This window comes from Pomacea canaliculata, linkage group LG14, assembly GCF_003073045.1.
Source record: "Pomacea canaliculata isolate SZHN2017 linkage group LG14, ASM307304v1, whole genome shotgun sequence".
In the NCBI taxonomy this organism is placed as follows: Eukaryota; Metazoa; Mollusca; class Gastropoda; order Architaenioglossa; family Ampullariidae; genus Pomacea; species Pomacea canaliculata.
The window spans coordinates 17,591,359-17,614,773 of NC_037603.1; the positions used below are offsets into that span (position 1 = coordinate 17,591,359).

The window sequence follows — 23,415 nt, forward strand, 5'->3', positions numbered from 1 at the left end:
CCCTCTTTGATCACATACAGAAGACATAGCATTCATTGCTGAGCTACAAAAATAGAGAAGAAAGAGTGAGAATCCACCTGGCAACTCACTGAGAGCAGGGAGCAGCAAAGCAAGGGAGAGTAGAAGAAAAGACAGCGACCAGAGAGAGATATATATCGCCATGGAGAAGAATGTTTGAAAAGACAAGATAGCATACACAGTGGTTTTAGCAATACAAGCCCATTTGGCAGTTGAGAATAGTGATATCAGAACCAGAACAGTATGTAAGATTACTAAGACTCTCACTGCACGTATTCATCAGGTCATATAAGTACAGACCTGACTACTAGCGCCAGAGTACTGGAAAAACATTTCAACAAAGTGTGGAGGAAGAGAAGGTTGAAGAAATGTAATATTGTAAAGGTCCCTAAGAAGGGTGACTTGTTGATGTACAGAATATGAGGACGAGAGTCAAGCAGGGATGCTTGCCCGTCCTTTTCCTCATTTTTATCGACTGGATGATGAGAGCCATCGGATATAAGCCAAGAGGGATCGTGTGGGCAACGACAGTCTGGCTGGAGGACTGCGACTTCGCTTTGCTGTCACACACTCAGAAGGATATTCAGGAAAACAAGACCAGGCGGTTGTTGAGCTCAAGATCCGCAGGGGCTGTAGAATGTGTGGAGGTGAACAAGCTTGCACACAGTTACTAAAGTGAAAATCTTTAAATAAAATATGTCTTAAGTTCTGCTATGTGCATCAGAAACCGGAAGAACCAACAAAACGATCGGTAGCCGTCTCAGAGGTTTCGAGGGACGAGGCCTTCGTTGAATTCTCTGGAAACAAAGAGTCCAAACAAAGAAGTTAGCACAAACAACATCGCGGAAAGGTTTAACAGAGACGATGGAGGGATGGGCCACGTATGGACAAGACCAGGTTCTCACATGCTGCCCTCAGCTGACACCACCTGGAGGAAGAAAGAGAGGCAGGCCGCTGAGTTCGTGGCAACTGTCGAAGAGAAGATATAAGTGGCTGGCAAGACCTGGAAGAAAGTCAGCTGCTCGCCAAGACCAATATGGCTGAATAAGATTCCTTGGTGCTATATGCTTCTTTTGGGGCAAAGAGGATTAATTAAGAACTAACTAAACTCAACAGGCAATCTGTTTAACGTGGTCAGTATCAGCACACTTCACCAAACCATCGTCATTATGCTTGTTCTTCTCTCTCTCCCCATGTCCCCTTATCTCCCACCCGTCTGGTTGTCCGGCCTTCAGTATCGTCACCTCAGTCTACTTGTCAGTGAACACTATAACTTTGCTGTAACAAATGCCAGATAACCTGGAAATCAGGACAAAGAGAAGGGGGTAAATCTAAGCAACCCTTTAAATCTTTCGCGGGTTTGCATGAAAAAATTGTTAAGAAGACATTTTTAAAGGAAGCTTTTAAGAGGTTTTATGTCATACAATATCATTGAATTAATCCATATAAATGAACTAATTTTGTACAGTGAATAAAAGTATATCAGTCATCATCGTATCTTCTTATTTTTCTTCTTCTTACCTCTTTGTCACGTTCAGGTGTCTGTCTTCCTGCATGACTGAGCACCTTATCAAAGTGTTTATTTTTTATTATTAAAGGAAATTATCTCTGTCCATCTGCAGGAGTTATGTTTAACTCACACATTTATTCTTTTCTTCTCTCTCTCTCTCTCTCTCTCTCTCTCACACACACACACACACACACACATTTCTGTACACGCACGCAATAGTCATCGAGCTGGAGAGTCCATAAGTAGTGTGTAACAAGAGATTACAACCCGTTAGGTCTTGCAAACAAAATATTAACTTTATTTTCCTCAGTAAGGACGACACACTTCACTCTCCGTTCGTATCTTAAACATGCCTTATTGTCACTTACATGGAACTTAAATTATGTATTTGAAAAAAAAAACTTTTCTTTTTTGTTGTTTCAGAAGTTTGATTTGTCTAGAATAAAATTTGTCGAAGAACCATCCAGATTCCTTTCAGCGCACTTCTGGGAGAAATCATTGTAATGACTTACTGTATGGCTGTACAAATACTTGCCACATCACACATTATTCTGACTTATTGTATGAGTGAACATGTAGGTATTTTGTTTTATTCTAACACCCAATGGTAAATTATTGTATGAGTGCATGTGCACTTGTTTCTCCGAATTATTCATGACACTCTACAGTTAGTTCACGTAGACAGGGATTTTGCGCGTCCTGTAGTGGGTTGGTCCTCACCAGCCGGTAGGGTTGAACTCTAAAGGTCGACGTTTGAGTTTCAGCTCCAAGTCGCCCACTCGTCTGGTCAGCCCTTGTTCCTCGCCGACTCCCACGTTCCTTTTAAAACTCTGCCACTCGGCTGTCTCTGGAACCGGGCGAGGCTAACATCATCGTCGCTGAAAAGCGAAGACAAGCGGTTTCTGTCGAAGGTGGGAAGGCTGAGGATGCTGGCTGAGCAGACCAATCAGCGTACGGCGAAGCAAGGGCTCCGATGACGTCACATCCCGTTTGCGCCTCCAGCCACTGGGATTGAATTTCGGGGCGAGGCGCTTGGCGTCGAAAACGGGGGAAATTTTGGAGAAACTCGCTGTGTCTCCCCGAAGGCAATATCTGGCGAGAACTGCTGGAGGAGGACACCCTGGACGGTGCAGACCTCTCAGTGGCGGCCCGCCAGTCGAAGCGTTCGTCCTCTGACAGCAGGTTGGCGACTGGAGGCCAGAACTGCCTCTCTGCATGCAGGGCCACTCAGAACTCGAAAGAATTTCTCAACGAAATCGGAGGAACATTCCTTGTCATTTCTATCGTCTGCATCGTCGTTGTTGTCTACGACAGCCACTGAGCGCACTGACCTCCGGTGTAGCGAACCCAGCTTGAGTGCCGGCGACGACACAGACAGTGACGTACAGGATGACGTCAGAATGGTGACAAGCAGCAGGCAGCAGACGCAGCAACTCATCCATCGGCATCCCGACAGCACTTTGAGTAGCATCGTGCACTTGCTGACCACTGTCTGAAAGGATAATATGGCATTGCGATTATTCTGATACTTTATACAAATTGTTTTGTGTGTGTATTTATATTACAAATAAGTCAACGTGGCGATTTGTGCTTGCATGCGCGCGCATGTATGTGTATTGAAGAATTTGACTTAACTATCACCAACGTAGAAACCGATCACCATCGCACCTTGTACTGAGACTAACCCATTAACTAACCAAATCATTCTATTCTTAAGTCTTGCTGAATAAGTTTTCATCATTGGATAATGTCAGGCTTTTCGTCTACACGTCCTGCAGTTGTTCCGGGCGCATTCTTATGTTTCCCGAGTGTGCAAAGATATTTTAACTAATTTCAAAATCTTTTCTATAGTTGCATCCGTGTCATTTTTTGTAAACTCTAGCCCTGCTGTGTGCGATTGTGGGATCGCAATTTTGGCCACATGAGCTTTTTGAACTGAGGGTGAATATTAACTGCCAGCTATCCCTCCACCCGTTGGGTGTGTCGTCTACGACTACGTCAAGCGAACGGCTGATGATTGGTCCGTGGAGAACAGGACTTTGCGGGACTCGTGTAACCTGGGAAGGCAGGAGGGGGTAAGCAGAAAAAATAAAAGGAAGAACTAATTGGTTGTTTTGACGAAAACATAATTAGGACTTTGAAGGTAATCCGGGTTTTATGTCCTCCATGAGCTGGCTGGGTGTGCGGAGGTATATCCGAGGGGAACAAGGAAGATATGCCTGTTAGCGGAAATCACATCAAGCAGGTTAATTAAAGCAGATAAGCTGTCACAGGATGGTAAATGACAGTCTTCAGGGGCTGCACGATAACACCAGTCTACAGCAAGAGCACACGCACATGCTCGTGCAAACACACATAACTTCAATTAAAAAAGAAGTGCTTTCTTTCTTCTGACCTTCATTGAAAACTTAAGATCATTTTTTGAAGTATTAGTATTTTTTAAATTTTTAAGCAGAAAAATATTCTCGTTATCTGTGTTTTCTATCCGTCAACCAATCTATTATTTGAAATGCTGGAGAAGACGGTGTAAAGTGTAGGAGGGTCTGACAAAATGAAATTCTCTAACTTTTTCAAGAACATTGTTTGAGACATTATACTGTACATCGAAAATACCGATGAAAAACCAATTATTGCATGAAGTGATGGTCGTTTCTTTTTTCTTTCTTTCTTTTTGTTTCTTTTTTTGTTTGTTTGTTTGTTTGTTTGTTTTTTTTTGTTTTTTTTTTTCTGGTTCCACAGTACATTTGATACTGTTAAGTTTATTTAAGTTATTTACATTTGTACTAATATAGTTTTTGAATCAAGACCGAGAATTAAAAGCATCTTTTTGTCTGCTGCCCTTACATAATGTCCATATTTTCGAACAGAGAGACAAACTGAAAGAAACGTGTATTTTATTCTAGGCGTTGCATTCAACACAAAGGAAAGCGCATACTGAAGTGTAATATATATATACAAACTGTCCCTTGTGTATCCTGTTATCAGCTGTCACGATTTTCATCTACAACCATTGCTATGAAGCTGGCGTGTGTCTAGGTCTGCCACTGACAAGCGTTATGTCATGACAGGGAGAGAGAATGTGGATACCCGGGTGTCTCCAGTGTTGGAAGCTGAAGACACTCGTATCATTCAACTCACCGAAGATCGCTCAAAAAGATTCTCTGGTCAGAAGGGCGGAAATCTCGAACATTTTTTGGATTGACCTTTAGTGTCTGGCAACTTAATGGCAACGTCGGCAATGAGCGCTGTTGTCGGGAGGAAAGGGGGATAATTCTCTAGGTGGCGTCAGCAGACGACTATTACCATAGTAACCACTCATTGTTTCACGAGGGCGATAATTTTTGCACACGGTTCAAGTACTCGATGACTGAAAACAAAAACTGGTAATAATAACTAATAATGAGTTATTAATAATGAATTATAACTAATATATCTGTATAGCGCATTTCTCTATTATACAGCAGACTCAATGAGCTGCGCACAAATAAAAACAAGCTGACAATGTAATAAGAGTTCAAGCACGTACAGATCGCATGTCCACCACTTGCAGTCGAGTGAAATGGTAATATTAATAATGTACACAGACAGAAAAATAAGAACACATACAAGGACGCACCCAACATAACATGTAAACGTGATGTCTATGGAATGACAAATGAAACCTACGAAGCCAGTTGTCATTCACAGCTTGTTCAATCCAGTGTAAAAACTGCAAACGAGGGTTCAAATCCTCCTGTCCACACCACAGTTCTGGTCGTATGACGGACCAAATAGACACGAATCGACCTTCCATTGTCTTCCTTTTCTCATTACTGGTCAGTGCATAGAGTGCGACCTATCTCTGCTGTTGCAAGTGCATGAATTAAATTAAAATAAGTTAAAGTAAAGTAAAACAGGTTTTTTGTGATTGCATGGGTGTATTTCTTCTGTCTGGTGACGAAAATCTGGTTTATTTTAAACCGTGCCAGATTTCTGCCTTTTAACAACTCCGTCTAATTTTTACGAGCTAGTTCTCCTTATTTGAGAAAAGAAAAAAATGAAGGAGACGGAAAACAACAGTGGAAAAAACGGAAAAAGCTTTGTTTTGTTGAAGGTTAATGTGTAAAGTGTTAGTTCACTGTCGGTGAACACGGAATCGCACTCACTTTAGACATCCATACTATATTCATATCAACGACAGATACCCGAAATTCGACGATTTATATATATATATGACACTTTTTGATTTAACATTCGCCGATCAAATACTTGATACTGAAGCTACAGCAGTAATAGCGCACAGGAAGGAAGGATATTTTACGCAGACGTCGACATTTTGTTCTAAAAAAAATAAAAGTATATTTATGTCTTGTGTTTCATGTTTATGATTCAAGAGAATTTTCAGAAAGACGAGGATTTTCGAAGCTATAACTCCTGATTCGACATTATTATTCTTTATGGCAATAATATTGTGAATAATAATAATTAAAACACACAATAGAACTTTAGGATAAAGAATGATAGTACTTTAATTTCGTAAGTTAATTCGGTGAGTTAATGACTTTCTTATTTCTTCCCTTTCTTTCATGTTTTATTCCCTGTACTTTGTAATCACAGCACACGTTTAGTTGATCCACGGACATGTGTAGGTGGACTGCTGTCTGTCTGCCGAGACTAACGTTTAGCCTCTGGCGAAGTTCTCCGTTGTTAGTCTCGGCGAGCATAAACAATCAATGTGACTAAACCGGAAGCTTTGTACACACCTGCCTCATTTTAGTAGTTAACTGGAAAAAAATCGTCTGGCAGCAGGACTAAATGCCTTAAGAAAACTGCTCTTGATGTGCCCGGGCAGGTTTCACGAATAAAACGTGAATTAAGAATTGGCATAAAGAACTTCTATTCCTACTTTCAGAGAAATAACTTCATTCTCTATCATTTCAAGTACGAATGTCAGGGTTGCACACAGAAAGAGTACGCTTACGAATGACTTATGAAATGAGAAGGTAAAACACTTTATTATTTTCATATTCATGATATCAACACTTTCATTCACTTCATCCTACATAACCATTTTTTTGTAGAGCTAATGTGCATTACACAGTGCAAAATGTGTGTTTAATTGATGTTAAAGCCTCGAGCGGTCATTTTTCTTGATTTCCCTCTGATCATCAGAATAACAACTTTCGCCCAAATCGAAAGAAGAAAAGGCGACTATTGTAAAATACTTCTGTTAGTGGGATATGATATTCCCTTGGCATACACTGCCATTATGAATAAAAAATTTTTAAACGGTTGTTGGAAAGCTTTAACGAGATACTTCCGTGGCGACTGGATGACCGAGATAAATGTCGTCGATTTAACGGCTAGAAAATCTCTTGTCTGGGTCTTATCCGGCAGAAAAAGTCAAAAATAAACCCAAAATTGGTAACGATTTTATTTTCCTTCTTCTGCGGTTTTCCATGGACATACTATCTTTCTGTCGCCATTATACTGCATCATTATGAAACCTTGGCAGTGCGTCTCTAACACTGGGAACTCGCAAAGTTTGCAGACAGGCTTTTCTAGGGCATTCGACTCCACATCCCACCTGACAACAATTTCCCGACTTTATGAAAGTGGAGAGTTTTAAAAGTTCAAAGATTGAGTTTTGAGAGCAGAAAAAAAAACTTGAACTATGCATTTTCTTTTCTTTTCTTTTTTTTTTTTTTTGTTTGTTTTTTTTGTTTTTGTTTTTGTTTTTTGTTTTTTTTGTGTTTTTTTTTTTGCAGTCTCTTTTTTTTAAAAGCAGATTCTCTGTCGCATACTTGGTTGATTAACAGGACTTCAGCTCTAATGACATTCTGTATTCCAAAACGTTAAGTAAGATAACTTGGACAGTAAAAAGATCCTACATTCCGTGACTTGTTAATTAACACGACTATTATCTTTTAGCTTTGTGCGAGACAAGCAACTTGAAGACGAGGCTATCTGTGACTAGTGCCTGCACTAGGATGAATGTCCATTGACAGCAAAGGTTCTCGTTTTTGACTGATTTTCGGGTTGTTGAGAAGCAGGCTCGATGACTGTCTTGTCATATTTGATCGTGCATACTTCTGTCGCCGACCATCTTCCCCACAATGCTGGATTTTTTTTGTCTCGGGAAGACTGGTGTACATTCACAAGTGCGAAAAACTGACAAGAATGCAGTTAATTGACGAGAAGATGGCAACATATTTAGGAGAACACTTTCAGAAGAATGACTAGAACATCCTAAACAATGTTGAGAACTCTAGAAACATTGGCGAAACACAGCAGCTTTTGTTTGGCTTCTGTCCGACTGGTCACATGTCTGTTACAACAGAAGGACACGGAGACACACTTTTTGTGGTCAGGGTATTACGGCGAGTCGCAGTTCTGCTGACTTTCTAAGGCATCCTGAACAAACTTCACCCACCATATCCGTCAGTTTGGCCGACAAAACACGGCTTCAGCACCAGAATTTAACACACACGAAGCCAGGTTTAGCGTCCGCCGGTCAGTGAGGTCCCGTGTGGTCACGTGTCTTACAAACCCCTTAAAAGTAAGTAAATGATGGTCAACGGCTAGCAGTATTTGAGAAGACCTACATGAGACCGACAGACTGACCTTTAGAGAATTGATCACAAGGAGGCCATTGTATAATATTTTGACCATAATTCTAAACAGGTTGTATATAGTGACACTGTATATATATAGACACGAATAATGTGTACAAAACTCAACCCAGGATAAGACATCTTTATCTCTACCCACCAAGAGCCGCATCTTCAATGCAAATGTAAAGTCAGTCCTTCAATATGGATCTGAGATATGACAAACACCATCACCAGCAAGATTCATACATTCATCAACAAATGTCTGCGCCACATCCTCAACATCAGATGGCCCGAGAAGATCTCCAATACAGACCTGTGGGAGAGAACCAACCAAAAACCTGCCAGCCAAGACATCAAGAAACGGAAGTGGGGCTGGATTGGTCACACCTTGCGAAAGCCGGCCAACAATTTAACAAGACAAACTCTGAGTTGGAACCCACAGGGTAGGCGCAGACCATGGGAGACCCAGACAGACGTGGAGGAGATCATTCCACAGAGAGGCGGAGACACCTGGCATGACATGGTCCCAAATGAAGGGTCGCCCAGAACCGGGTCCGATGGCGGGGTGTGGTTGCGGCCCTATGCTCCACTGGGGGCGTAAAGGAATAAGATTTTGTAATCAACCCTAACATTTAAGCCGTCGTCTTCTAATATGGTGCTTTTCTTAATGACGATACTCTATGAGATAAAGGGTGGGGTTCAGATAAATGTTCGTAACCTTTGTGTAGAAAAGTAGGTTTCTAATTAGTACGATCTGAAAGTTGTTAGAGAACTTTCTTCATTTCTTGCAACTTTAAGGACGTAAATGCCAAAACACGCCTCTACTGGAGTATTAATTAAAGGCTTTGTGTGGGTCAGGTCTGAAGACGGGAGCGGACAATGGTCCGAATGTCCAGCAATGTTGCCATACACGATCCTCAATAGGCGGCGCCGCGGCTTTGTTACGCCCTAGCAGATGGGTGGCTGTCACTTGCAGAGTCGGGTGGATTACTTTCTCTATTCCACTGAGATTGTTCTGGCATTGTTTTCTGGAAACTGTTTGTCCTGGCCAAGACAAAGTCTGGTAGACAGAGTGATGACTTTACCGACAGACTTGGTCAGCCAGCAACCACCACCAGGTACAGACAATGGACGGCCTGCTGAGCTCACGAATGAGCCACTTCAATACACAAGGTGCTTCCTATCTCAGCTGCTGAAAGTATTCTGGGGAAGCTTTCGTAAAAAGGCATAGAAACTGCGGAGGAACTGGAGAAAGCACTTGGGAATAAGACCGCATACTATTGTTTGTAATATGTTTTGTAAAATATTGTGAATTACAAATAATAAAGTGTTTCTCGTTTTAACTTTGTTTTCTTTTCCAACACCACCACCATTGGCTTCCCCTCATATTAAAAAGCCCAGTAACATTTCAGTGCAGAGCTAGATTTTACTCTTGTCTAATTGTGTTGCCTTTTTAAAATCTCTTTTTAAAAAAAACGTAAACACTTTGTGCATCATAGGCACATAAACAAAGAGTGTACATTGTTTTACCTTTTCCTTACCTTTTTAAAAGCCATTAGTGTTTTTGTCAGAGAAAGGAAAATAAGTCACAAAATATTCATGATGATTAAATGTTTCAAGCACGGGTGGGCATTAAATAGTTATTACTATTAAATACTTCCAAATCCGTCACCATGCCTACATATTAGTTATCATGTTTCCAAGCCGGTTCCCACAATACATTAAACATTAGGTGAATCGCTGTTTTTATCATCTCCTATGATCTCATCTCGTCATTATCACCAATATCACAACGGTTTTTCACCGCCAGGAGTTTAAAACTCGTCGGAAACACGACAGGAAAATCATCCAGAGTAACCTTTGAACAAGAGGAACTAAAACACCTGGTCCTGCAAGACAGTCGTACTAGTCACTGTAGGACGAAGGTCTAAAGGTTTGAAAAACTTTTTACTTCAGAATTGTTTTTAGTTGAAATTTGATATCTAACTCAGTAATTTATATAATTTCATCCCCTAAAGCTATGTGGAAACTGGACATAACAGAGCGAATAAAGCGCATAGTCAGCTCGTCTTCTGTGCTTTGATGGCCGAGCCACGGTCCAGAAAGATCGTCTCTGAAAGTTGGAGATTGCGAGTTTTGGGAAAAAAAGCCAAAAATCATACGGTTAGGGGATGGGGGAATAAGCTGGAGTCTCAATTATTTTTATACAGAGATCCTCGGGAAGCTCACCGTCTTTTTGTCAAATCCACTGGAGAAAAATATACTCTTTCAAAAATGTCCGTTTCAATTTTGAACGATGAAATGCACGGAATTTTAAAAAGTCCACATTTTCAAAGCATTTTTCTTTGATCTCCTCTCTCCAAACTAGCAAATATAGAAATCGCTTGGACATGCAATTAACATGTTTTGATTTATTTTACCCTGTATAAAAATTGACAGTATAAAATAATAACTTATTTTGTTTATATGTGCTGTTTGTATATCAGGATAATGTCTGAGCTCTGACACAAGACTTTTATACAGATTAAATGTGAGTGAGAATACAACCTACAACAGAACAATAAGCTGTTGTAGGACAAGTACAGTAAGGAGATGGCATATCAATGATAGACGATCACCCGTATTATCACCATGGGGATCGTTTCGAAGATACATGCAGAAAAGTTTTTAAAATGGTGTCCTAGTTATTTCTGTGGAAAAGCTAAGAAAATATAGTGCTAATTATTCACTGTCCTGGTGATAAGCTCAGTGACAATAGTACAATCATGCACAAATTACCTTAAAGTACCTTAGTCCGTCATGAGACTGAGATAAATTAAAATACAAACTGTGTGCAGATGAGGTCTTACACGGTTACAGTCAGGCACTCAATCATTTTATGAAAAAGAATCAAAGACAATATGGACACTAATGAGCCTTTGACGACAGAATGTACGAAGACTGCAGAGGACCACAGGTAAAAGCACAAAAGGACGTGGAAAAAATCAGCGAACAACGACTTGTAATGAACGTGGTCTAAGAAGACTCGAACAACAGTAGTCCTTCAATAACTCTAACTTACCAAGTAGTTACAACTGTAAATATTTTCTCATTCCAAGTAACTCACCTTTTTTAACGCAGTCAGTGAAGCCTTAGAAGCAAGTTTTCAGGTGTGAACTGTCGAGATAAATAAATTTCGTTCTTTCTGTTACGGACTCGGAGGGACAGTCTGTATATATTTGCCTGCACTTTATCTAACTGAATATGAGCGACATACGTTGGCTTGCCCTTCTCCTGGTGACTGTCCGGTTGTCCGGAGCTATGGGCAGTGCGCACGTGCTGGGTGAAGTGCCCGTTTTTTTCTGATCTTTTAATAGGAAAGGCTTTAAAGGGGAGCAAACGGCATAAATTAGCAAAGTGGAGACTTAGGGGAGGAGGGGCACTGCGTTCCTGGGCCGAGGCAGGCACGTGCAACGATGCGACCAGCGCGAGCGGTTATTCCGGGTCGCGTGTTGACTCGCCTCGTGCGCAAGAAGGAGGAATAATAGGACAGCGACGTCCATCTTGTCCCCCTTCCCCTCTCGGCCACCCCCGACATCATGCAGGGACAAGAAGACACCAGTTCTCCGTCAGATGGTGTAGGAGATAAGCCTGCGGTTCATAAACATAGACTGTATACCTCAAACTTGGAGCCACATGAGCACTGGTCAGCGCTGCCAGTTAAGAACTGAATTTAAATTAACAAGTTCTGATTCCCTCATTTGTTAAGAATTAAAAGTAAACAGCATTTAATTTTTTTGAATAGTGTTATACACTTAGAAACACAGGGGTTAGCAATAACTATTGCTTAGATTTTTATAACTGTTATTTTCGTTTTCATGTAAGAAGAACATTTTGTTTAAGTGGGTTTCCTGTATTCTCCTTTGTCGCGTCCTGACGACATACTGTTACTGTTGAAACCAGGAGGCCAAGACACAGACTGTCTCGTCTTATGTTTATTCCCAACACGTGAGTGGTCAAATGGGCCAACCTGCCTGACTTGCTTACTATCAAAGCGATTCTGCTAGCGACCATCTCTCACCCTGGACTGGATGGTTAAAGAAGGGGAAGGAAATCGGAGTACCTGGAGAGAAAAAAACCTGACGACCATCCCCATATCAAGTTAACCTGGACAGAGGGCCTTGCACTTCTTTCAGAAATGGGAGCATTTACTACGATCCTTACTGAAATGGTGACACACTTTAGTAGTGCGATGCCTGAGTACATCTATCTTTGCATGTCTGCCCAGCTTTGCTTTGAACAGTCGACAAAGCCATTGCACTAAAGGGTGGACTAAACTTTCTGAATCGTATCCATAAAATAAAATCGAACGTTTGGCTTTCTTTGGGTAGTACTCCTTGTGTATCTTAAGCCAGTATGTGTGCGCGTGCACATGAAGTTGTGATTTGTGAAATATGTATTTTATTAACGCATATAGGAGCACAGGGCAAAGACTTACAATACGCAATATTTACAAGTTGAAAATAGTCGTCGTAATTAATGTTAATACTTTTAAATTACTTTTAATTAACTGTTTTAAAATTAGTCCCTTTGATTTTTTTTTATACGGTGGACATTATGGGCATTTCATGTTCCACCTTTTCACTTTGAGAAATGAGTGCCTCGATATTTACCAAACTCCAGCGTCTTTCATACACCTTACGCTCAACATGTACCGAACCCTGTTTCTAAATTCAAAAGAGTCATATCATTCCCGTTTTACTCTTTGAAAACGAAATGACAGCTATCCATGATTCTGTCCTTATCAGAGCTTTCGTCGATGGAAGTCAAGTGGATTTTGTGCCACCCAAAGGAAGGATCGTGTCAACTCTCATTTCACACGGCGCTGTAGTGGCCATGCTAGCCACCTCTCTTCCTGTTTGACATCTGTCGCCACATCTGAATGCCTGCACGTGACTCTCGCCAGCATGCTGTTGCAGCACGATGTGTCCATTTTTCCTGTCCATCCTGCTGTTTGATTTCGTCATCCATGACCCTTTTCAGGAAAGGTCGTTTTGAATGCGACTAAAGATTGAATATTTGTATGCGTGCGTGTTGGCGGATGGGTGCATGTGTATTTCGATCTCCCATCAGTTGACTGAGAAAGATAAGGTGGTTCTTAGTCTAACGATCACTTTGAAGCTGAGCCTAGACATGCCCCTTAAACTCCAGATTCGCCTCTGGAATAGTTGCATTTGAAACTGGCGAGAACGAGAAAGTAAAACAAGTCATGAAAATCTCATCACAACCTCCACGCTCTCGTGTGTGTGTGTGTGTGTGTTCTTTTGTGGTATATTTCCTGAAAATAAATGGGTTCATATCACGTTGAGCTTACACTGTTAGCTGTGATATCTGTTTTTAATGTTCTATAATCACAACCCTGACATTTGTGTTGTAGCCACCAAAGACATAAAAATGTCATCTTCATTTTCGCACATTTCACGCAATTAGAACACGCCCTACAGTTTACAGATAATAAAAATATGGTAATGCTGTTTCGCAGATTAATAAATGTCAATTATTTAAACAAAAAGTTTTTCCCATATTATTCTCACTACATATGCAACTCTCTCAACACTCACAGTAATGGCCTACAGGTTCTCGACGAAAAACATTCCAAGAGCTTCGACATAGTCTGTTCACGTGACTGTGGGTGGCTGTTGGTGCATCAGCATTTCTGTTAAGCTGCATCGAAATGTATCATAATAATAATAATAATAATAATAATAATAATAATAAAGCTGGAATTTATAATAATATTAAAAAGTGGGAATTTATACAGCACAATATCTCAGCCAAAGGGGACTGCGCTGAAAAAACCCTTCCCATGATGCTAGTCCTTTTTTCCCACCCTTCCTTTCGCAATGTCATGTTACTCTCAGCTCTTGTTCTTGTTATTTGGCTCCTCTTTGTGTTTTCTGTATTTGATTTTATTCTTCATTATTACTGTTGTTTATTCTTGTATAGTTCATATGTTATTTGTTTGTTTTCCTGTCCCTCGATTGCTGCCCATGTTTCGTTCTTGTTCTTAGGCGCCAAGAGCTTGCTCCTTAGGAGTGTGAGTATGCGCTTTGCACAAATTTGTAAATATTGTTATTATTTTTAAAAATTCAAACAATATTAACAAAGATATCGAAAGAAGAACAACGCGAGGACTCGTTGCAGTCCGACAGTAAAGGGTGATAACTGTAGATCTAACGGTAAAGACTCCAGAGAATAAAGTTAGTGACATCAGCAGAATACTGGAAGATATTGAGTAATCTTTAGAATATAAAGAAATGTAATCATTGAAAACTGCAAAAGAGTGATCACCACTTTAGTTTACTTAATGCTGCTCAAGGTCGCTGCCGAAGCGAGTGAAGCAGACGGAATGAAATCCAGAAAATAGATCCAAACAGTTCGCACTTTAAATAACTACATTATCTACATTAGGTACGTTATGTACATTACATACCTTCCTGTTAGGAACCAGAAGAGGAAAAAATGCAGCATAAGCACATGAAAACATAAAGGTCCAACACTTTAATCCAAATCGAAGCACGAAAACAAAACAAACAAAATCAAGGAGAGACAACCCTCTCACCCTGTTAGGCGAAGGGACAGAACTCTCACCAAAATTTCTCTTGCGTTGTGTGCGACTATCTGACGAGTGGGGTGGCTGGTGTACCCGGGTCTGCAGCTGTGGGGTAGACACAGCCTTGGTCAGTATTTAACAAGAGTAAAACGAAAAGCCCCACGGGGAAAAATAATTAAAACTAGACTTCAAAAAAAGAACACTACAAAATGTAGGCTTCAGCACTACTTCCTCTAATTGTACCCAAATGTGTAATGACTATGACATCACAAGGCAATAAACTTTGTATTGTCTTTAATCTTCGTTTCTGTAGTCGAGTTTTTCACGTCCTCTGGTGACATTTTCCTCCAGAAGGGGTGTGACTTGTGCGACTTCGACTTTTTACTTTTTTCCCCTCATTTACTGACCACTGACGTGTACACAGCTCTAAAATGTTCACTTCATGCAGTGTTGTAACAGAGAGCGTATATATATATAGTTGTGTACACTTTCCTTATGTTTGCTGTCTATATTAAGTTACTAAACGAAATGTAAATATTGCCAGCTGAGTTATAACTTGTAAGCGTAATGTTATATACTTGAAAAATGATAAACGACTAGAATTGATCATTAATGTGAAGGGCTCGTAAAGGTCGTCTGTCCCGGGGACCATGCTGGCTTTCTACTGCCCTGTATCTGACGACTCTTGCTGTATTGTAAAAGAAATTCTGACGGCTCTTTTTGTGTTGAGTCAGAATGTCTGACGTCTCTTGCGCTGTGTTGTATTAGAATGACGACTGCTCTGTTGTATCAGAGGTCTAATATCTCATGTTTATAACAACTCTGATGACTGTTGTTGTGTCAGAATGTCTGACGATTCCTGTTGTATTGTTGCCGAATGACAATACTTCATTGCAATGGCGCTTGAGTCCTTCACGCTTCACTGCGGCAGAGACAGCACGAGCAGCACCATCTGGATCGGTCCTGAAAGTCCGCCATAACAGCTTCACGCTCGAGTTCTTTCTGGATCTTGAGAAAGGCTGAGAACACAGGCCTCTGGTGACGACTCTCGGCTCACAAATTCTCTCAGCTTTGGTGCTCACCAGAATCATTTTTATAGTCCCTTTGCTCCTCCAGTTTTATCTTTCGGAAAGATGCCGAGGCGATTTTCTAAACGAGCTTTTGTTTTGCTTTGTTTTTTCCGTGGTGACGCTCCTGCCTGTTTTTCGCTTGAGTTCTTACAGCCAACAGCGTCAGGTGCAGTGCCAGAGAAACTGTCACACACTTGTCGTCTGCAAAGAGTTTGCGTGAATCAGCTGGAACAGAAAATACAAAACTTTTTAAAATATAACCGAGTAAGGGTGAAACAGACAGGAGAACATCTATCGAGAGCTTTGTGTAGCAATCTCCAAAGTGTACATAAGTTTTGTTCAAGGTCCAGCGGTGATGTCAATGATAATGCAGCCTCTGAACTACTTTCTGAGATTATGAACCGGATCAGAAAACCAGATTAAAACGGCATCATTTAAAAACTCTAAAGAATCGTCAAATAATATAATACAAAAATAATCCTCTTATAATCAATGATCTCGCATTCTCTCACCCACTTTCAAGGGGAAATAACGGGCACAGCCATTAGTCAAATTTTCCTAAAAGCAAGTGAGTAATGCCATCATTGTTCCTGTTGTCCGCTTTTAGTTTAAGAAATATCTGTTGTGGTTGCAAACGAGTTTCCCTGTCCTCCCTTAAAAACATTCCTGATTCCATTTTCAGCAGAAATCGAACAACGTCCACCGGCTTCAAGTGTACGTCTTCATACCCCGTGTTCAGCGCCACCTCGCGGCTAAAGATTCCTGAAACAGCAACGTCGTCCGCAAACAGCGAGTGGAGAAGACAGTAAACCCCGGCCGAGGTGCGGCTTTCTGCTTGTTGACTTTATGTTTCAATTTGAATCGATTGCGGACAGTTGCACGCGCTGGGCAAATGGCGGGAATCCAGGCGGATATGCGAGTCTTCGACTCTCGTCAGTTCTCATTGTTCCTGACGTTGACGTCACAATCGCGAACCAACATGGCGTGAACAGCCTTTCGGGCTTCCTGACGGCAAGCTGCTTACCGCCACACCGGCAAGAACTTTTTAAAAGCGCGTGGTGCAAATGAGAGTAAACGGATGACTGGCGACAAGGGTGGGATCCACTGTCTTTCCCAGCTTCTTAGCAGGAGACAATGTACCCTTGTGACACCAGACCAGAGAACTCACTGTGTCAAGACCTTATCCTTTCTGTGTGCGTCACACGTACACCAAGTATGTAGGACTGATGGTAGCCTAGGTACCGTATATGGGTCAATAGATGGTGTGTTCTACAGACCGAGATACGTTAGCCAGCATCTCATCCCCTACGACTGTAAGGTCACGGGACTATATTTTTTTCACGACACAGTTGTATTTTTATCTTTGTTGGTGATGAGGCTATCTCGAAGCTAAACACGGTAACACACCTCAAGTCTGAATTTTGTTCTGTAGATGTATTACAGATCGATATTTTCACGTCCTTTTCTTTCAGTGATGATGGCAGGTGCAGCAAAGTCTTAAAGATGGCGGCTACAAGCATTCTTGTCCAGCACTACATTGTCTCCTTCGAATCGCTGTCACAGTCATAAATTGCCTTCTCAACTTTCTGGACATCTTCAATAACCGTCACCAGAAATACAAAAAGATCGTTTGGATTTCGACATTTAAATCATAATGAGGCAGACCAAACGCCTTTCGTCACATATTGAAGCTTGAAACAGCTTTCACCTTTTCTTTGAAAACTGATTGCATGTTCAGGAGTTTAGAAGGTATAGAATACTAGTTCGCAATTGTAATGTGTATAAGTGTTTGTTATTGTAATATGTGTAATTGTAATGTTATACGTGTTTGTAATTGTAATGATATACGTGTATATGTATAAGTGCTGTTAAGCACTCGGAGAACGATTCAAGATGGAACACCCCACGGTGACTGGTAGAATACGGAAACAGTAAGATACATCTCGAAACGAACACAATGTGAACACTTAAAACCATCATGGCTTGAAATATTATGCTGGAAGTCGAGGCTGGGCTGATATTTACTAACATGTACAGCGAACAGAACAGCCAAAGCAACGACTTGCTAGAAAGTCTTTCTATGTTAGTATTTTGTATCCTGCGACGAAAAGTTTGTAAAAATGATCAAATACAATCGTTATAATACAACCCAGACAATGATACATAATGTTGCTGTTGATCCTGGGAGTAGAGCACATGTTTGAAACCAGACGAAGCCAGCGAGGGGAAGTTTTATCTGGGAAGACAGTACCTTTGAGCTGATCCTTTATTTACATTATTAAGTTAACCCTCTAAGTGGTAATCTTATGTCACTACTTCCGTCGTTTTGCCGTGTTCATCGGACTGATGACCGCATTTCCACCATAATGAAGAGACGAATAGCGCACTGCTGACATCGGAGGAAACTAATTAGCGTCTGGCCGCAAGTCTTACCTGAAACAAATAAATCATCTAGGTCAGTAGAGCTGTTAGGGTGTGCGTACATGCGTGTGTGTGTGTGTGTGTGTGTGTTCGTGTGCTATATTACTTTTAAATATTATTTCATATAAACATAAACTTGTATCGCTGGACTGCTGGCAGACGATTTTTCCAGTTAACTACTAAAACGAGGCTGGTGTAGACAAAGCTTCCGGTTAATCACATTGATTGTTTAGGCTCGCCAAAACTAACAGCGGAGAACTTCACTAGAGGCTAAGCGTTGGTCTCGGCAGACAGACAGCAGTCCACCTACACACGTCCGTGATATAAAGAGCAGAGAATGTATTGTGGGTGCAGCTCTATAATTGTTCTTCTTCTGTGCACAAACAACAGACAGGCAGTCACCGTTGCTGAGGCTGGGGCTTAGGGCATACAGCTGGTTCACGTGACACTTGACACGTGTGACGTCACTAGCCTACCTGCAGGATTTGATGCTGGAGCTGGTTGTAAAGCTGCCAGACACTGTCGTCCCGACATCGCGACCTCGTCTCGTGAGGACAGGGATGAGTAAACTGTACAGGCCCTTGCCATAGCCGCCCAAAATGTCGAGGATGTCGTTGAAGTCCAGACCAGGGATGAAAATGCCGTTTGGCAAGATGACATTGCCGTGTGATGATCGTCCTAACCTAACGCGTGTACCGCCATCTGCAAATGTAGATTTTTCCAAAAGAGATGTCAGAGTCGATTCTTTCACAGTCCGTTCTCGTGCTCCACTTCCTCTTTCTCATAAATACTCCCTATCAATGTAGTCATCGACATCATCAAATTATCATCATTGTCTTCATTTTCGTCATCATTATTATGATCACAGCAACGACCATAAAGATACACCAACAGTACTACACTTCCATTTGCTGAGAGTGGCATAGAAATTATTTTCCCATCGCTTTGGTCGCGCGTGTCGTTGGTTGGTTGTGTGGTTATGTCTTTGTGTGTCACTTGTGTACGCTCGCACGCGCGTGTCTACTTATGTTTTTCTATCTTTAAGTACGTACTATCTGTGTGTGTGTGTGGAGTGAGAGAGAATGTGTTTGCTCTGTGCTGAAATTAAAAGAATAGTTTCATCAATGACTTGCAGGTGTTTCAGTGTTGTCTCAGTGAACGCGCTTCATCTTTGTCGGAAATATTTCCGTACAGCTGGCTGAATCTTTAATGGCGATGCCAACACAATATCCATACGGTCTCTACGCCCTCAACTTGTGTCTTTACCTGACTCACCACCTAATTCTGCTCCTAATGCCTTCAAGTTAGCGATTAGCTGCTCGACAAATCTCTTCCACTGTGTTTCAACGAGGGGATCAAACTGGAAGAGAAATAGAAGCCTTTCAGAATATAAATAACAAAGCTCTTTAAAAAATGTAACAAATCCATTCAGAAGGTTTAACAAGTCCTTTTTCAGAGACGCTTAATTCTTTGTGTGAAAACGTTAACAACAACAACAACAACAACAACAACAACAACAACAACAACAAGCTTCTGTACTTATTCTGTTTTGTCTTATCTTCATATTTCTCTCTCTCTCTGACACACACACAGGAATGTGACATTACATAGCTGATACATACACTTTTCGTTGTGGCTGAAGTCTTGGTCTGGAAGAAAAAAGCAACACAACATCAAGCACTAGCTAACATTGCTGCAGTCAGACTCAAATGTCATATATACATATACAGTTTCTGCACTTAGGTCTCTCTTGTATTTACTTTCACTTGGAGCAGTCAGACTTCAATGCTACTACCATTGTGTACATACTACTGGTGTCGGTCGGTCGGTCGGTCGGTCCAGCCGTCGATTGTTCTAGTCCTTTTACTGACACCAGCATCATATTTTTCAATAATCAGTCTTCATTTTACAGCTTTACATAGCCAAAATCCTAGAATATGTCATGGTGAAAAATGCTCAGAACAGCCCAGGGGTAGCAACCCGCTTGTTGAGGTGTTGATGAGGCTACCTAGAGCATTGTGTTAGCAGCAAGTCTTCTCATTAGCAATGCAGCATTAGACAGGTACAAATGATGATGGACCTGAGCACGCACCTAGAAGCATCTGGCTGATCAGTCGCCCTCCATCCTCCTCTGCCCGGGCTAGCAAGTCTGCAGCCTTCATTAGCAGCTCCTCGTGGTGCATCCGCCCGTACCCCCGGGGTAAGGCAGAGGTGGAGGTCGCGATAATCCACAACAAAAGGTAGATACAATCTTCATTGTGCTGTGATTATAAAATTACAATTCACGTGAATCAACACACGAACACAAACACACTCGCACCACACACAGGATGGTATCCTCTACCTTCACCACACTAGTAAGATCACACAGAGAGAGGTAAAATATAAATCATCCTCGTCAACTAGTTATTATAAGCTTTGTCTTTGAGGTTGCAAATAAACAGTCAGTGCACAGAGGTAAACAGATGTTCTTGTCGTTCGTGTAAATTGACCTCCGTGGTTGCTGTGACCTCAGTGTTTATACTCAGAAAGCTTTGGCAAAGGCTGAGAGCCAATATACGCATTAATTTATTTACATCTAGACGACTCAGGTACACCTGGAGATAAGAGAAAGGAATCCATGGTTTGTTTTTTGTACAAACGGACACAGCTTACAGAGTTATATCTCAGACATGTGTACGTTGTCGTTCTATTTTAACCCCTTTCCTCGCGTGATAACGAAGATGACTGGACATAAAACACCAACCGACGAATTTCAGTCTCGTCAGTCTTCCTCCACCCCCACCCTCCGACTTTGGCGTTTCTCTTCATAAAAGTGTGAAAAGTTATTAGTTTATCCTAACTGTATGATTCGTTTACTTTTCTAATATGCACATTTATAGATATATATTTGCGTTCTAATAGTCAGTGCGATACTGTCTTCAGTAAGATGGAAGTTTATATTTATCTTTTATTCAAATGCATCTACAATAGTGTGTGCGAGTGCCTTTAAACACTATGTCTGCATCGTTTGGCAGAAAAGAAGGATTCTTGTTTATATATCAGCTTCTCAAGTCAAAGCTTTCATTTGTCTTCTCTTACTTTAGTCGTCTATTCGTTGTACTAAATGGTATTACAACCGGCTAGGTAATTAAATGGTAAATACACGCATGTAGGTATAAACAGGGAGTAAAATATAATGATAATTAAGAGTCAAATAAGTGCAACATATTAGCATATAAAGGAAATTATCTCTAAATGAAACCAGCATCCTGCCACTCATTTCCAATCTCGAGCAACAGCAATGATAAATAACAATGTAGTATTTCAATACTACGTAAGTCCTTTAAATAATATAAAGAATGTAAGAGATGTCGTATGTCCTGATTAACTACGATATTTGAAATAAAAAAGAAGATTCGAATACAGACAGACAAAGGAAGGCGACAAACAGACAGAGAAGGGAAGGAAGGAGATAAATGATGGGTCTGTGGTAAGCTCTCCCGAGGTCAGGTTATTTCTTTGATTTCATTGTTGATTTTGGTAGTTGTGTTGTAAATAAATTGTTGCAATCCGATTTTGTTTACAAATCATTGTCGTCGCCGTGTTTAGTAATTGAAAAATTAAGATCACGGCTTGACTTATCTCTCTCGTCTATCCTTCATTTAACGGCGACGTGTATCCAGCCTCGGGGTGTACTCGTACCATAAGCAGACCCTTGAGGGTACCTCCCCCCAACACACACACAATTACCCAGAAGTTACCTATGTGCACTTACCTCAAGAAACGGTCAACTTACTGCAGCCTTTCGATGTAAACTTTGGGCTTTTGTCAAAGTCTTATTGTCTTATAGTCCCGCAGACAGGAAAGACTGTTTTTTTTTTCTCCCGCAGATATCACATGTGACCGAAATATTTTAGGCCTCAAAAGATAAATCGTCAGCGACAGATCTGGCTACCTGTCGAGTTCAAGATCACCTACGTCTTCTACCTACCCTGAAGTCACGACAGACATTGTTGCCGGAACAAGAGAAACCTTTGACCTCTGTATACCACCTTTCAGGCCTTACTGCCCTCCGTTCATTCTTAGCTCACTTACGCACATTTATCCATTCTTAAGACCAAACAAAATTCAATAAAATTACTTTTATATATCTTACTGCCAAAGTGGAGTATCCAATGTCCAGACTTACAGATCATAGAAGTCTGTGATCGAATGTTTTTCGTACAAATAAACTGGCTACCTTGGATTGTTTATATCTTTACTTTCGAAGACAAGACTTGATGATCTACTTTATTTATATACTGTGGCGGGCATTTAATGATCTGATCCTCACAAAACTTTGTTTCTATTGAATGTTGATAATCTGATCCTCACAAGATGCTGTTATTGCACGATTGTGGACTGTTTATGATTTGATCTTTCAAGACGCAGTTTGTCGTGCATCACGTTCTGTGACTGATTGACACAGCACCTGGTGCTTTCCCTGCCCTGCCCTGCCAACCCCAGGTAGAGATACTGTACATGTTAACCTCTGTGCATGTTAGTGCGTATGTATGCGTGCACAAGCTCGTTTGTACCCAGTTTCATCCCGTTCATGAAGATAGTAAAACTTTCTGTAGTATTGTAAACATGACCTGCTCTAACAGACCCAGAATGTTCCCCAAGTCAATGGAGCCACGCCATTGACACTCAGTGTACACCTGTCCGACATGCGCTCAGCGACTGTTTCACCTTTCTGAAGTGGAACACCACGTGTCGCTGTATCTCTGAAACTGGTTGCATCAGTTCTGGTCGCTTAAAGTCAATGGGTGGGGTGGGAACCAACAACACTCTCCGAGAAAAACCCGCTCCTTCCACTATCTTGGAATCTCGACCTGTTGCCCGATGGGGCCACAGCCATGAAGCGGAGGTAACTTTACCTCATAGGTACCTAATAGGGAGTTACTGCAATAGAAAACACAGGCGTGATCTCGATGTCCCCGTCTTGTGTACTGTTCACAAACATGACTTCAGAGATCTTGCTAAGTCTTTTCTTAGCCGGATAAATATGGATGAATGTCTGAGCCAGTTTTGTCTTTAACAGTTGAGTAAACACGATTTATTTAGTCAACGTCGTGTAAACATGGCTGTATGTAGTCAACGGAGGTAGTGCAAGCTCCGGGTTTGGGTGTACCTGTAGTTCAACACTATACCCTCATCTGTTGGGGAGAATTACTACTGACAGCCCGT

The 23,415-nt window shown here is 41.2% G+C and overlaps 2 long non-coding RNA genes across 2 annotated transcripts; both read right to left on the minus strand.

The window, feature by feature from the left end:
- Nucleotides 1-1,803: 1,803 nt before the first annotated feature.
- LOC112555729 lies at nucleotides 1,804-19,584 on the minus strand. The gene is made up of 5 exons (XR_003097525.1): nucleotides 19,471-19,584; nucleotides 18,681-18,906; nucleotides 14,594-18,216; nucleotides 13,722-13,824; nucleotides 1,804-3,020 (listed from the first exon to the last, which is right to left on the minus strand). It is a non-coding gene; the product is annotated as an uncharacterized LOC112555729 (long non-coding RNA).
- Nucleotides 19,585-19,771: 187 nt separating this feature from the next.
- Nucleotides 19,772-22,146, minus strand: LOC112555730. The gene is made up of 3 exons (XR_003097526.1): nucleotides 21,962-22,146; nucleotides 20,297-20,465; nucleotides 19,772-19,853 (listed from the first exon to the last, which is right to left on the minus strand). It is a non-coding gene; the product is annotated as an uncharacterized LOC112555730 (long non-coding RNA).
- Nucleotides 22,147-23,415: the final 1,269 nt, after the last annotated feature.